Below are 13,186 nucleotides of genomic sequence, written 5' to 3'. Positions count from 1 at the left end.
CTCTATGTGCCCACCCACATCTTTAGGTGTAGAGAACACTCCAGAAGATCGTGGCCTGAGTACTCAAAGCGTTGGATAGGAAGATCGTTATTTATACGAAAAGACTCAAGGACACTTGATAGACTTCAAGAGATAAATATTTTTGTCCTTATATATTCTTATACGTGTGCATGTAATATATAGTTATGAGTATATATATGTATGCGTGTATATCTATGTATATATATATACATGTATGAGCATGTGTATATATATATATATGTTGCATGATTAATAATATTGTATATTAATGGTTCCTCCATGTATTCTTAAACGTATAAACTGTTTATATGAGCGGTGGGAAAAAAAAATTTTGTTAATCAATGGGCCCATTGTGCAATTTTCCTGAGCACTCTGGATGTTTTTCCAACACACTTTTCAACTCTCACTTAGCATTCCTTTTATAGACTAAATTAGGCCACTTAGTTAATTAAAAAATCAATAAAATAATATGTAATATCAATCATTAGGTGGAAATTATTATGGGCTTTAGGTCTGTGAAATTTCCCATTTAATTATAAGCTCGTCGGACTTAAATTCAAGGCCAGTATTATTTTCTATTGATTAATTAATTAAATCATTTATCAAATTAATTATTTATAATTTTAACCTTGATTTAAACTTATTTATTATTTTAGACACCAATTTGTCTTAATTAATAAATCTGCCATAAAATCTATTTTCTTCTCTAAATTGCATAACTCTGTGAAATTATCCAAAATTGACCTAGTCAACTTTGATAATTCTAATTGATAATTAAATGAGACTATCTAGATGATTTTATCCAAGGCACTATGGGGACCATGGGCCTATGAAATCAAGCTCCAACAAGTTATCATAAATTTAACAAATAAATTTACTAACTTATTAATTCCTCGTGAATCCACTAAAGACTTGGAATTGCACTCTTGAATTCATACAACGTTCTATAAGAAATATAGATACGTTATTATTTATCCATTGTTACAACCATAATTATCACTGAATCCTCTATAGATGGTTTACAATGAGATGAGACTAAAATAACGTTTTACCCCTCATTGTATTTTATCCTTAAAACACTTAGTTCCTTGTAAATGATATTTCAGTGAACTAATATTAATTATTGAAATTAGATCTCTATCATTTAGCACTTCGAACCAAACTAAAAGGAAACCATCGTTTTACTTCTTCATCAGAAGCTATAGATGTTCATATCTATGATTAACACACCCACTCTATTATACTACTGAGTTCCCAAGATGTAAGTGTGGGCTAGTCTGTAAGGTAAGCTGGTAACAAACAAGTCAACGAACTCATATAATACAATCAGTTAGAATACTAACCATTCAGAATTGAGATTGAATTGACCTATGGTCAACTATATGATATGACTAGAATAGATAATAACGATATGTTTACTTATCTTATCTACTGTCAATATTTGTCGAGTCTGATATAACAAATACATTTGATCTTTTCTATTTTACTAATGTTCTGGAAAGAACATAACACTATAATGTGTAAGTAGATCATATCGTTGATAACTTCACTTTAAGGTCATTTTAGAAAGTATTTTTGTGGTAATCTTGAGTTTTTATGTGTGTTTTGTGCAAGATTACGCTTTTGTTTGTCTTTGTTGTAGGTTGGTGTGATGAATCACGAGAAAAATGCAAACAATAAGCTAAATGGTAAGAAAACGAGGCTTTTGGCGGTTATTGGACTAAAAATGATACCAAGGATGCTTAAAGGCCGGGTTTTGATGAAGAGATGAGTTGAATGATCAAATCTGAGAAAAATTTTAATTAAAGTCGCGACTTGGACTTATGAGTCGCGACTTGAGGTGAAGTCAGAGGCGCATATGTTTGCTGGAAAGAGTTAGTGTCGCGACTTGGGCTTACAAGTCGCAACTCAAGAGGGAACAAAGGCTTAGCTAAGGGGAAATGCAAACACGGGTCGCGACTTGAAAATCTTAAGTCGCGGCGCCTGAAGCCATTATGCGAAAAGAAAAGGGCTTAAAATAGACACGAGCCGCAACTCAGAAAAGGCCAAGTCGCGGCCCGCACAAGGAAAAACTCAGAAGCTTTTAATTTTTTACTATAAATTCGTGTTTAGCGTTTAATTAAGTCATTAGGTCAGTTTTTAATTACATTTTTTAGAGACTAATTGTGGTTCTTAGGTTAAAATTTTTGCAGTTTCATATTTTTATTTCTTCTTCAAGTTTATGAAACTTATGTTTTTGAATAATTATTTTGTTGATTTATTCATGTCTGATATTAACTAAACAATTTTTATCTAGGGTTTAATGTAGTCACTTGGATTTTTATCTAATTGAATTATGATGTTCTATTGATTTTTCTTCTCTATTATAATCTATATAATCTGTGCTTAATGCTAGTAAATACTTTATCACTATTTTCTTGATTTAATGATTTTGATTCAAAATTTGAAAGATGAGAATTGAATATGCTGTCAATATATAGACATAGGTTGCATATTGGACGAAAGTACATGTATGGCTTGCACTACAAGAAATTGCATTATTAGTGGCGGGGGACTCCGCCGCTAATAATCTCCAAATCCGCCGCTAATACCCTTTAGCGGCGGGCCTCCGCCACTAATAAGCCGCGCCTAAAAAGGTGTCGCTAATATTGATTATTAGCGGCGGACTGACACACCCGCCGCTAATAATCAATTATTAGCGGCGAACATTAGCGGCGGAACCCGCCGCTAATAACTATGTCTGAGGCATTAGTATTAGCCGCGGGGTCCACCGCTAATATTGTATTTATAATTTTTTTAAAATTAAATTTTAAATTAATTAATAAATTAATATTTATTAAATTTAATTATTTTTAAAAATAATTTATAATATAATTTAACAAAAATAAGCATTTAATTCATTTAAACATAACTAACATTAAAATTAATATAAATAGTTTTAATATTTATCAACCTAGTAAATATCACTATAGTCATTAAAAATAAATAAAGTATTAATTCAGTCCAAATATATAAACTAGTAACTAAAGAAAGTCATTAAGATTAATATTGAAATTGTCCTCATCTTCAACATTTTGGTCTGGCTGTGAGGACGACGGCTGTGGCGGTGGCTGTGGCGGCGGTGGCGGTGGCGGTGGCGGTGAAGGAATATAAGGTGGTTGTGATGATTGTCCGAGCGTGAGGTCCCCAAACAGATCTCGAGGCTGTGGCTGTGGCTGTGGCGGAGGCTGCATCGATCCTCCTGGAAAATCGGTAAAACTAAAATATTGTGGAGGAGACTTGGAAGGGGGTCCAAAAATGTATTGGTTTTGATACTGAGGAGGTTGTTGCAATGACATATGTGGCAGATACATTGGGTGAGGTTGGTACAGCTGCTGCGGCGGATACTGTGAAGGAGGCTGGAACTGCTGTTGTGAAGGAGGCTGATACTGATGTGAAGGAGACTGATACTGCTGTGAAGGAGGCTGAGAAGACGAACCACCTTTGGATTGTGGTGGAAAATGCCTCTGCAGAAAACTGTCAAACATTGGGTCATACAGTTTACTGGGATGCACAGTTGTCGAAGTCTCAAACGTCTCACGAATTGCCTTCATCAGCAAAGCCATAGCTCTCATATCTTCATTAGGCGAAGCAGCAGTATTTGCTTGGGACTGACTTTGATCTGTAGAGGTAGAGGATGTCTTTTTTGCCTTCCCTTTCGCCCTATAACCCACTCCTCTTTGGTAGTCAGATCTCTCCCTGAGTACTTTACTTAGTATCTCGTATTGATCGACCGGGGACGAATCAACACCAGATACATTTAGAGATGCCTCACTCTGCTATTGACTTTGCCTCTCATTCTGTGACCTCTCAACCTCAGCCGCCATTTTTTCCTGTATAAAGATAACGTTATAAACAAAACATTAGAAACATTATAAACATTAGAAACAAGAAAACAATACCATTCACTTACATAATCTTGTTGAGCTGCCTCATTGACAAAAGATTTTGTCACTTTTCTCATATGAGCATCCCTCCAAGTATCAACAACATGCGCATCCGGGTTCTCCTATACAAATGTAAACAAAATGTGTTATTTTATAAAATTAAATTAACATCTTCACTTACATATTGGTGACGCTTAGCTGCCAACGACTTTGTGCCTTGTGTTGTTGCATACTTCATTTGTCTTCTGTTTGCTTGATTTTTAGCGGAACGAGCCAAAAATCTTTCGCTCAAGAACATCTCACAAATAAGCTGCCAAGCCTCCTTAGTGCATTGGTCAGGTGGCTTAGAGAGGACATTCTCCAAAGCTTCTGGTCCAGCATAATGATTTTTGAAGTGTCTATGTCTATAGTTCTTTCTCTCGCAATATCTTTCCCCCATCTCCTTGTTGAGAGTTGCCAGAACTGACTCACGTTGTGGATGACCGTCTATATTTTAGTAATACTGCATTAAGAAAAAAAATATTAGATAACTTGTAAATAATGGAATTAAATAATGAAAAGTACAAGATTTGTAATTTTTTTACCCTCATACGATCAAGCACTTGATCCTTAAACTGTTGAGGTACATCAGCAAAATCCAAATAATGCCCCGGACACAAAATGGAAACTAGAGTTCCCAACATGCGAATAAAAGCTTGATCCTCCTGCCCAACCACTTTGTTGGTCACAGGATCAAGCTCTAGATCCAATGGTTTCCCAGCTTTTTTCCTTCGTTCTTCAAGAACATTATTACTAGCAGGGCCACGACCTTTCCTTCTCGTCGGCGGGGCTTTAAAATTTATTAACAATAATCAATATTAGTATTGATGTTATATTTATCTAATAATATAATTTCTAAAAATAATTTTGATATGCAATATTTAACCTGACTCGCAAGATGTTGGTACCGTAGAAGGATCTGGCGGGTCTTGACCCCCACCATCTCCGCCGTGATAAGTAGCTATATCAGCTGACATTATACTTCAGTTTAAAATTTATTAGTTAGTAATTAACATTAAATAGAAGTATATCACATTGAATTCATAATAATAATAATTACAAAAAAAACTTCATTATATTTAAATATATAGTTCTGTTACACAAATAGAAAAAACTAAACAGAGTAATCACTATCATTTCCATCAGTAATCGGAGATACATTTTCATCTTCACAAAGCTCAAATATCTTATATTATAATTACAAAAAAAAAGCTTCATTATATTTAAATACATAGTTCTGTTACACAAATAGAAAAAAACTAAACAGAGTAATCACTATCATTTCCATCAGTAATCGGAGATACATTTTCATCTTCACAAAGCTCAAATATCTTATATTATAATTACAAAAAAACACTTCATTATATTTAAATACATAGTTCTGTTACACAAATAAAAAAAAAACTAAACAGAGTAATCACTATCATTTCCATCAGTAATCGGAGACACATTTTCATCTTCACAGAGTTCAACAACCAATTCATCTTCTACATCTGCAACGTCCTCATGTTCTGACATATCAGCTTCGTCGTCACCATCTTCATCAGCTCCAACATATGCAGCAGGTTGATCAGATTGCATAATCAACTCTCCGAGGTCCACAGTCAACACAAAATTTGATGAACTTGTTTCATGTACAACATCAATAACATCATTAACCTCATTAGAATTGTCCTTAATGTCCCAAATCTGTCGATGATTCACATCTTCTACAACTTTCCAATCACGACCTCTAAGTAAATCATCGAGATAGAAAACTTGCTTAGCTTGAGTAGCAAGTATGTACGGCTCATCTTTGTACCATTCGCCATTGACGTTTATACTGGTGATATTATTTTCAATGACTGTTTTCTTCATTCTTGGTTTTGTATTAAACCATTTGCACCGAAATAATGCCACTGAATATGCACCAGTGAAAGAAAGTATCACTACTTCTTCAAGCATGCCGTAAAAATTAAAACCTTCTGTTCCGGCAGCAAACACTCCACTATTCTGTGTGGTGCACTTTTTGTCTCGATCGTGTGCAATAAATCGAACACCATTGACTATACAACCTTGGTAAAAGGTTGACAAATGATCTGACCCAGATGCTAAAGCTAACAGTTCATCACCGTTTTCCAAAGACCCAAGCTTGTGCAAGTCATATATCTAAATACATAGAACGATATTAGATTCACAAAATATATCATTAATAAAATCACTGTTCAAAGTTCAAAGCTACCATTTTATGAAACCACAAACGAAAATTTTTCCTATGCAAACGATCATGATCACCATCTGGGTATTTTTGTTTAATCTCTTGTAGGTGTTCGCTGTTAATTAGAATAGTATTACGATTCTTGATAACAAAAAACTAATAATAACCACACATGTTCTAATTTATAAGAGAATAAACTTACTCTAAATAAGGCTTAATTTAAGGAGAATTCTCAAGTATGAACCACTCAGCTATTTCACGAGTCTTATGATCGAGAGTCTTCAAAGTTCCCTTTGTGAGTGGACGACATTGAGATTGGAAAACTGCAAGATTTCGTGGGATATAAGTTGCATCTTCATTTCGATCAAGACGGTTAAATCTTGTTTCAATGCCTTTGAAATACATTGAACAAAAGGTCAAAGCCTCGTCTGCAACATAGCCTTCGACGATCGACCCTTCAGGGCGAGCTTTATTTCCCACATAATTCTTTAATTTTTTCATGTACCTTTCAAAAGGATACATCCACCTCATAAATACCGGACCACCCAATATTGCTTCTTCTGGCAAATGTAATACCAAATGAATCATTATGTCAAAAAAAGCTGGAGGAAAAATCAACTCCATCTTGCACAATATCTGAATAAGATCATTTTGTGCTTCCTCCATATCTTTAACATTTAAAGTCCTCAAACATATTTGCTTGAAGAAATTGCACAATTCTGCAATAGTGGTCGATATAGATTTTGGAAGAAACTTGCAAACACCGAGAGAAAGTAATCATTGCATTATCACATGACAATCATGTGACTTCAACCCAAGAATCACTACAACAAATTTGACATACAATGACTCCCTACAATGTCTTACACCATTGGTGTAAGACATTAAAACTTATCAGGGGTTTTAAATGTCTAATGGTGTAAGACATTGAAAGTTTTTATTAATGACTACAATTGGAAGACATTAAAAATGGTGGAAGACGTTGGAAATAGGTTGAGAAGTGGCCAGGGGGACATCTAATGTCTCCCACTGGGAGACGTGGGACACGTGGCACGTCTCCCACTGGGAGACATTGAATGTATAGAGGGGTACATCCAACGTCTCCCATTGGGAGACGTGGGACACGTGGCACGTCTCCCACTGGGAGACATTGAATGTATAGAGGGGTACATCCAACGTCTCCCACTGGGAGACGTGGGACACGTGGCACGTCTCCCAATGGGAGACGTTGGATGTACCCCCTCTATACATTCAATGTCTCCCAGTGGGAGACGTGCCACGTGTCCCACGTCTCCCAGTGGGAGACGTTGGATGTCCCCCTGGCCATTTAATGAATTTTGGGTCTTCTTCTTCCTCATAACACCAAACAGAGAGAGCACACCAAACAGAGAGCACGAAAGGGGCTGCGATTTTAGGGTTTTCAAGGTTAGTTTTTTTTAATTTTTATGAATTTTAGTTAATTATTTTGATAAAAAATCATAGGTTTAGCATTAGGATGAGTAATATACATGATTTTGTGTTAATTTTACATTTTTATGCATTTTTTTCTATACATTGTTAGATTTATTTGTTTTTCCATGGAGGTTTTTTTATAGATTTAAGATTTCATAGTTTTTTTTAATTTAACCTATCACATTGTATATATTTCATTATAATATATATGTTCATGATTTTTTTTAATTTTTATCATTATTTATTTCGAAATTTATATATATTTTTGTATGTATATTTAAACTTTTTGTTTTTTAAATTCTAACTATTTTGTTATATATATAGTTATTATGTTAAAATAAATTTATTAAATAATTTTAAAAATATAAATATATGCAAAAATTTATGTTTTTGTTGATTATTGAGATTTTAGGTTATGAAATTTTTTATTGATTTTTTGTTTAGGTTATAATTAGTGGCTCATTGGAGTTTTTTTTTATTTGTTTACCAATCAATTACTTATTAGGAATTTAGTGATATTTGTTTAGTAATGTTTAACATATTAATTAATTTAATTTCGTAGGTTGTGATTTTGGTGGTGAGATTTTAGAGAGTACTTTGCATCAAAACTTCTATATCTATCAATCACACATTTGAGGTAATTAAGTTTCTAAAATTATAATAATAAGTTATATATTGCTAGATATTTAGTGATATTTTATTTATTATTTATTAATTTATTTATATTGGTTTGTGGATTTAATAGCGAATTCGATTACTACTTGAAGTAATTTTGCTAGCTTTTGAATTATTAATTGCAAGAGGTAAATATATATTCTCTTACTTCTACTTTTAATATTATTAAACAAATGTTAGAAGAGTTTGAATATCTTAAATATTCATCCATAGTGAAGTAGGTTCTGAGATTAAAATTGTGTGCTGCGGTGATAACGGAAGGTTGAGAACTTGTGTGTATTAGTGAAGTAGGTTCTGAGAAATTTGATTGTGTGCTGCGGAGCTATAAGGAAGAAACTTATTGTATGTTGTTTGAATTGTTTGTTTTGCTATTCACATGTAGATGGTTAGGTCACTATTATAGGGGAAATGCTGCCCGATTTTATCTAGGATAATAAACAATTAATTTTATATAGGCATTCTATAAGGAAGAAACTTATTGTATGTTGTTTGAATTGTTTGTTTTGTTATTCACATGCAGATGGTTAGGTCACTATTATAGGGGAAATGCTGCCCGATATTATTTAGGATAATAAACGATTAGTTGAGAACGGGCATTACTTGATTGAACATGCGAGTCCCAGGCATTACTTGAGAACGGTATTATTAATTAAAATTTACAAATTATTTTTGAAACTATAAATGTAATCAAAAAATTAATTAATATATTTTACTTTATATTTCTTGCAGCTAACAAGCACATCATATACAGAGGCACAAATTGATGAGTTGCGACAAGAATGGGCGACATATATGTTGCCGATAATCCAAAGTTACCGACCTCGTTGATAGGTTTTTTTTTAATTTTTTAACTCTTTCTTCATACACAATGCAATATTTGTTCATTTTGAATATTTCTAACAAATATTGTATTTCTTGTATATATCTAACAAATATATTTTTTTATTTCAATTTAAATTAATATTATTTCAATTTAATTAATTTAAATTTAGATTAAAATAATTTCAATTTAAATTAATATTATTTAAATTTAATTAATTATTAAATTAATTTCAATTTAGATTAAAATAATTTCAATTTAAATTAAAATAATTTCAATTTAAATTAATATTATTTCAATTTAAATTAATATTATTTCAATTTAATTAATTATTAAATCAAATTAAAATAATATTAATTATAAATTTATTTAATTTATTTTTTTTAAATGTGGGAGACTTTCAATGTCTCCCATTGGGAGAGGTGGGAGACTTCCCACGTCTCCCAATGGGAGAGGTGGAAAGTCAAATGTTGACTTTCCACCTCTCCCATTGGGAGACGTGGGAAGTAACTCACCTCTCCCAATGGGAGACGTGGGATGTCTCCTACGGACTTCCCACGTCTCCCAATGGGAGAGGTGGAAAGTCAACGTTTGACTTTCCACCTCTCCCAGTGGGAGACGTGGGAAGTGAGGCACGTCTCCCAATGGGAGACGTGGGATATATACCTACAATGACCCTAGCAACAACGTCTCACTAAGTGGGAGACATTGTAGACTTCCAATGTCTCCCAATTAAAGTTATAAAACCTCTATTTTGTTGTAGTGAATATTTGTATCATTCTCGGACACATTCTTCTTCAAATTTGAACAAAAGCCATCTGGAAATCTAACTTCTTTTATAAACTGACAAAATTGTTGCCTCTGCGCCGGAGTTAACACATAAGGAGCGTGCAGCTTCATCAGCTTCCCATTCTCATCTTCATAAATCCGCAATGATTCTCTCACACCCATCTTTTTCAAATCATGTCTGGCATTAGTGATGTCCTTAGATTTATCACTGTCTAAGATGGTGCCAAGGAGACTATCACACACATTCTTCTCAACATGCATGACATCTATATTGTGTTTTAATTTGTTTGTACACCAATACTCAAGCTCGTAAAAAATAATTTTTTTCCTCCAATTACCTTCATCTACTCCTCTTTTACGTTTCACACCCCCAAACTGGACATGTTTTCCTGGAACTTGCGCTGCAAGAGCATTAACTTGTTCTAGTATATCCTCACAAGTAAACCGTCTCGGAGGACGTCTTCTCTCAACTTCTCCATCGAACTCTTTGTCTCTTCTCATTCGATGAGTACTTGGCAAGAATCTTCTGTGACCAACGTAAGACGTCTTACCGATCACTCAGATGGAAGTTGTGTCCTCATTACACGTAGGACAAGCTTTGTATCCCTGACCACTCCATCCAGACAAACTACTGTGAGCTGGAAAATTGTTCACTGTCCACAAAAGGGCTGCCAGCATCTTGAACATCCTGTTGGTCGTACTATCTCTTGTATCAACTCCGTTAACCCACAGATCCTTCAACTCATCCACCAATGGTCTCAGAAATACATCCATGTCCTTACCGGGTGATTTTGGCCCAGGAATAAGGAGGGTCAACATGAAATAATTGTCTTTCATGCACAACCAAGGTGGCAGATTATGGTTTGCCAACACCACAGGCCACATGTTGTATGCAAGGTTCATGCTGCCAAATGGATTAAATCCATCAGCAGCTAAGCCCAGACGAACATTTCTGGGATCCCTTGAAAAATCAGGATGTTTGGCATCAAAGTCCTTCCACGCAGAGCCGTCCACCGGGTGTCGCATCACCCCTTCATCTTTTGATTTCCCGACGTGATACCATATCATGTGTTTTGCTGTAATCCTTGAACTGTATAATCTTTTCAACCGAGGGGTCAACGGAAAGTAACGCATCACCTTGTGTGACACTTTTTTTCCTTTCGTCATTTCGGAAGTAATCCATCTACTACTTCTGCATACTGGACATGTCTCTTTAGATGCATGCTCATTGTAAAATAAGCAGCAATCATACTGACACACATGAATGGACTCGTATCCCAACCCTAATTTTTTCAATCTCTTTTTCGCCTCGTAGTACGATCCGGGGATTTTGTTTTCCTTAGGACATGCAAGCTTTAACAACTTCAGCAATTCATCAAATATGTTGTTAGGCATCTTCCCTCTAACTTTTAGATGCAATAACTTTGCTAAAAAGTTCAGGGATGAAATCCAATCACAGCCAGGATACAACTCTGCTTCAATCTCCTCAAATAACTCATCATAATACTGACTCCCACCGGGATCCCTTTCTACTTCCTCAGTTGTCGGTAAAAGGAAGTCTTCCACAACGTGAATCATCTCATCGCCTTCATTTTCATCAACCATCTCATCAGCAACAATTTCTTCCACCTCACCATGAAAAATCCACTTATCATAAGCTTGATGAAAACCCCTATCGAATACGTGTGCCTGAACTACATCCAAAGATTCAAATCTATTATTATTGCATCTTACACACGGGCACCTAATTCTTCCATCAGAATCTTTATGTTCCGACGTCATCCTCAAAAAAGCTTGCAGACCATTCCAATATTCTTGACAACCATGATTTCTCAATGTTGTCCAAGTCTTGTCAATCGCCATCTAAAGTGTTATAAGAGTGTGAGTTTTAGTAATGTGAATAGAAATGGATAACAAAGGAGATTTGTTATCATTTTTGAAATCTTATGCAATATTATAATATCTTATGCTATTTTATGATGTTTTATTTGATAATGTTATTTATAAACAAATTAATTATTTTTCCTAAACTAATTTATTATTTATTAAAATTTTATTAAATATTATATCTAACTTTTATTATTTAATTAATTAAATTATTATAAATTAATTAAAAAATAAATTATTATTTATATAATTATTTATTCTTAATTTTTTAAACTTTTATTAAATATAATTATCAATTTCTATATTCATGTAATTTATAAATTATTATTTATTCATAATTTTTTAATTTGTAATAATAATAATAATAATTTTATAAATTAATTATTATTTGACTTTAAGACTAATTTATATTTTTAAATAATTAGATAAATTTTATTAATAATATTTTAAACTTATCATTTCTGTGCCGATATCCATGTAATTGATGGTTGTAGTCAACGACCATCAATCACAAACATACCGAGACTAAGAAAATAAACTAACTACTAATTAATTTTTTTGTTCTATTTTTACAAATTATAATAATAATAATAACATATGTTCAAGCAAAAAAGAGAAAAAAGAACAAAATAACATGATAATATGCACTTACTATTGTTTTTTTTTTCTATACTCACTTTTTTTTATCAAATAAACTATCTTAAATTTGTTTCAAAAAATTTCATAATCTAAACAAAATTAGTTTCCCTATTAAAAATATCAAGTTGCGATGAAAGTTAGTTAGTAGTATAAAAACTTTCACTTATTTGACTAAATACTTTTTTTTTGACAAAAATTAATAAGTAGTTCAAAAAATTTGGTGTGGCCGCTAATAATGGCAATGGAGAAACACAGTTTAAAATTTGTTTCAATTTTAATTTAAAAAATAATTACAAATTTTTTTAAAATAAAAAATAATTCAAAATTTATTACTAAAATTTAAAAATGATTCAAACATTAAAAAAATATTTTAAAATTTAAATTAATTTTAATTGAATTTGTATATTTTTCTAGCACTTAGTTTAATTAATATTATATAATTAAGAAAATGGTGATAAAGAAAATATGGGTGCTAATAATCTGATTGATCAAGTTTAAATCCACTTTATTCAATATTAACAAAAATACTATATTTTACTTAATACTAAATCATCTATTATTATATTTTATAAATTAATTTAAATTATCACTTAAATTTTGTTTTTAACCAAAACAGTCCTATAATTATTTACATACACACTACAACAAAAAATGCCATTTGCGTCAGTTTATAACTGCCACAATTGATTTTTTGCGTCAGTTTGATATGTGACGCAATTGCCCATGACGCAAACCAGAGTG

This window comes from Humulus lupulus, chromosome 9, assembly GCF_963169125.1.
Source record: "Humulus lupulus chromosome 9, drHumLupu1.1, whole genome shotgun sequence".
In the NCBI taxonomy this organism is placed as follows: domain Eukaryota; kingdom Viridiplantae; phylum Streptophyta; class Magnoliopsida; order Rosales; family Cannabaceae; genus Humulus; species Humulus lupulus.
The sequence above is the reverse complement of the archived record's forward strand: the minus strand, read 5'-3'. Positions refer to the sequence as shown.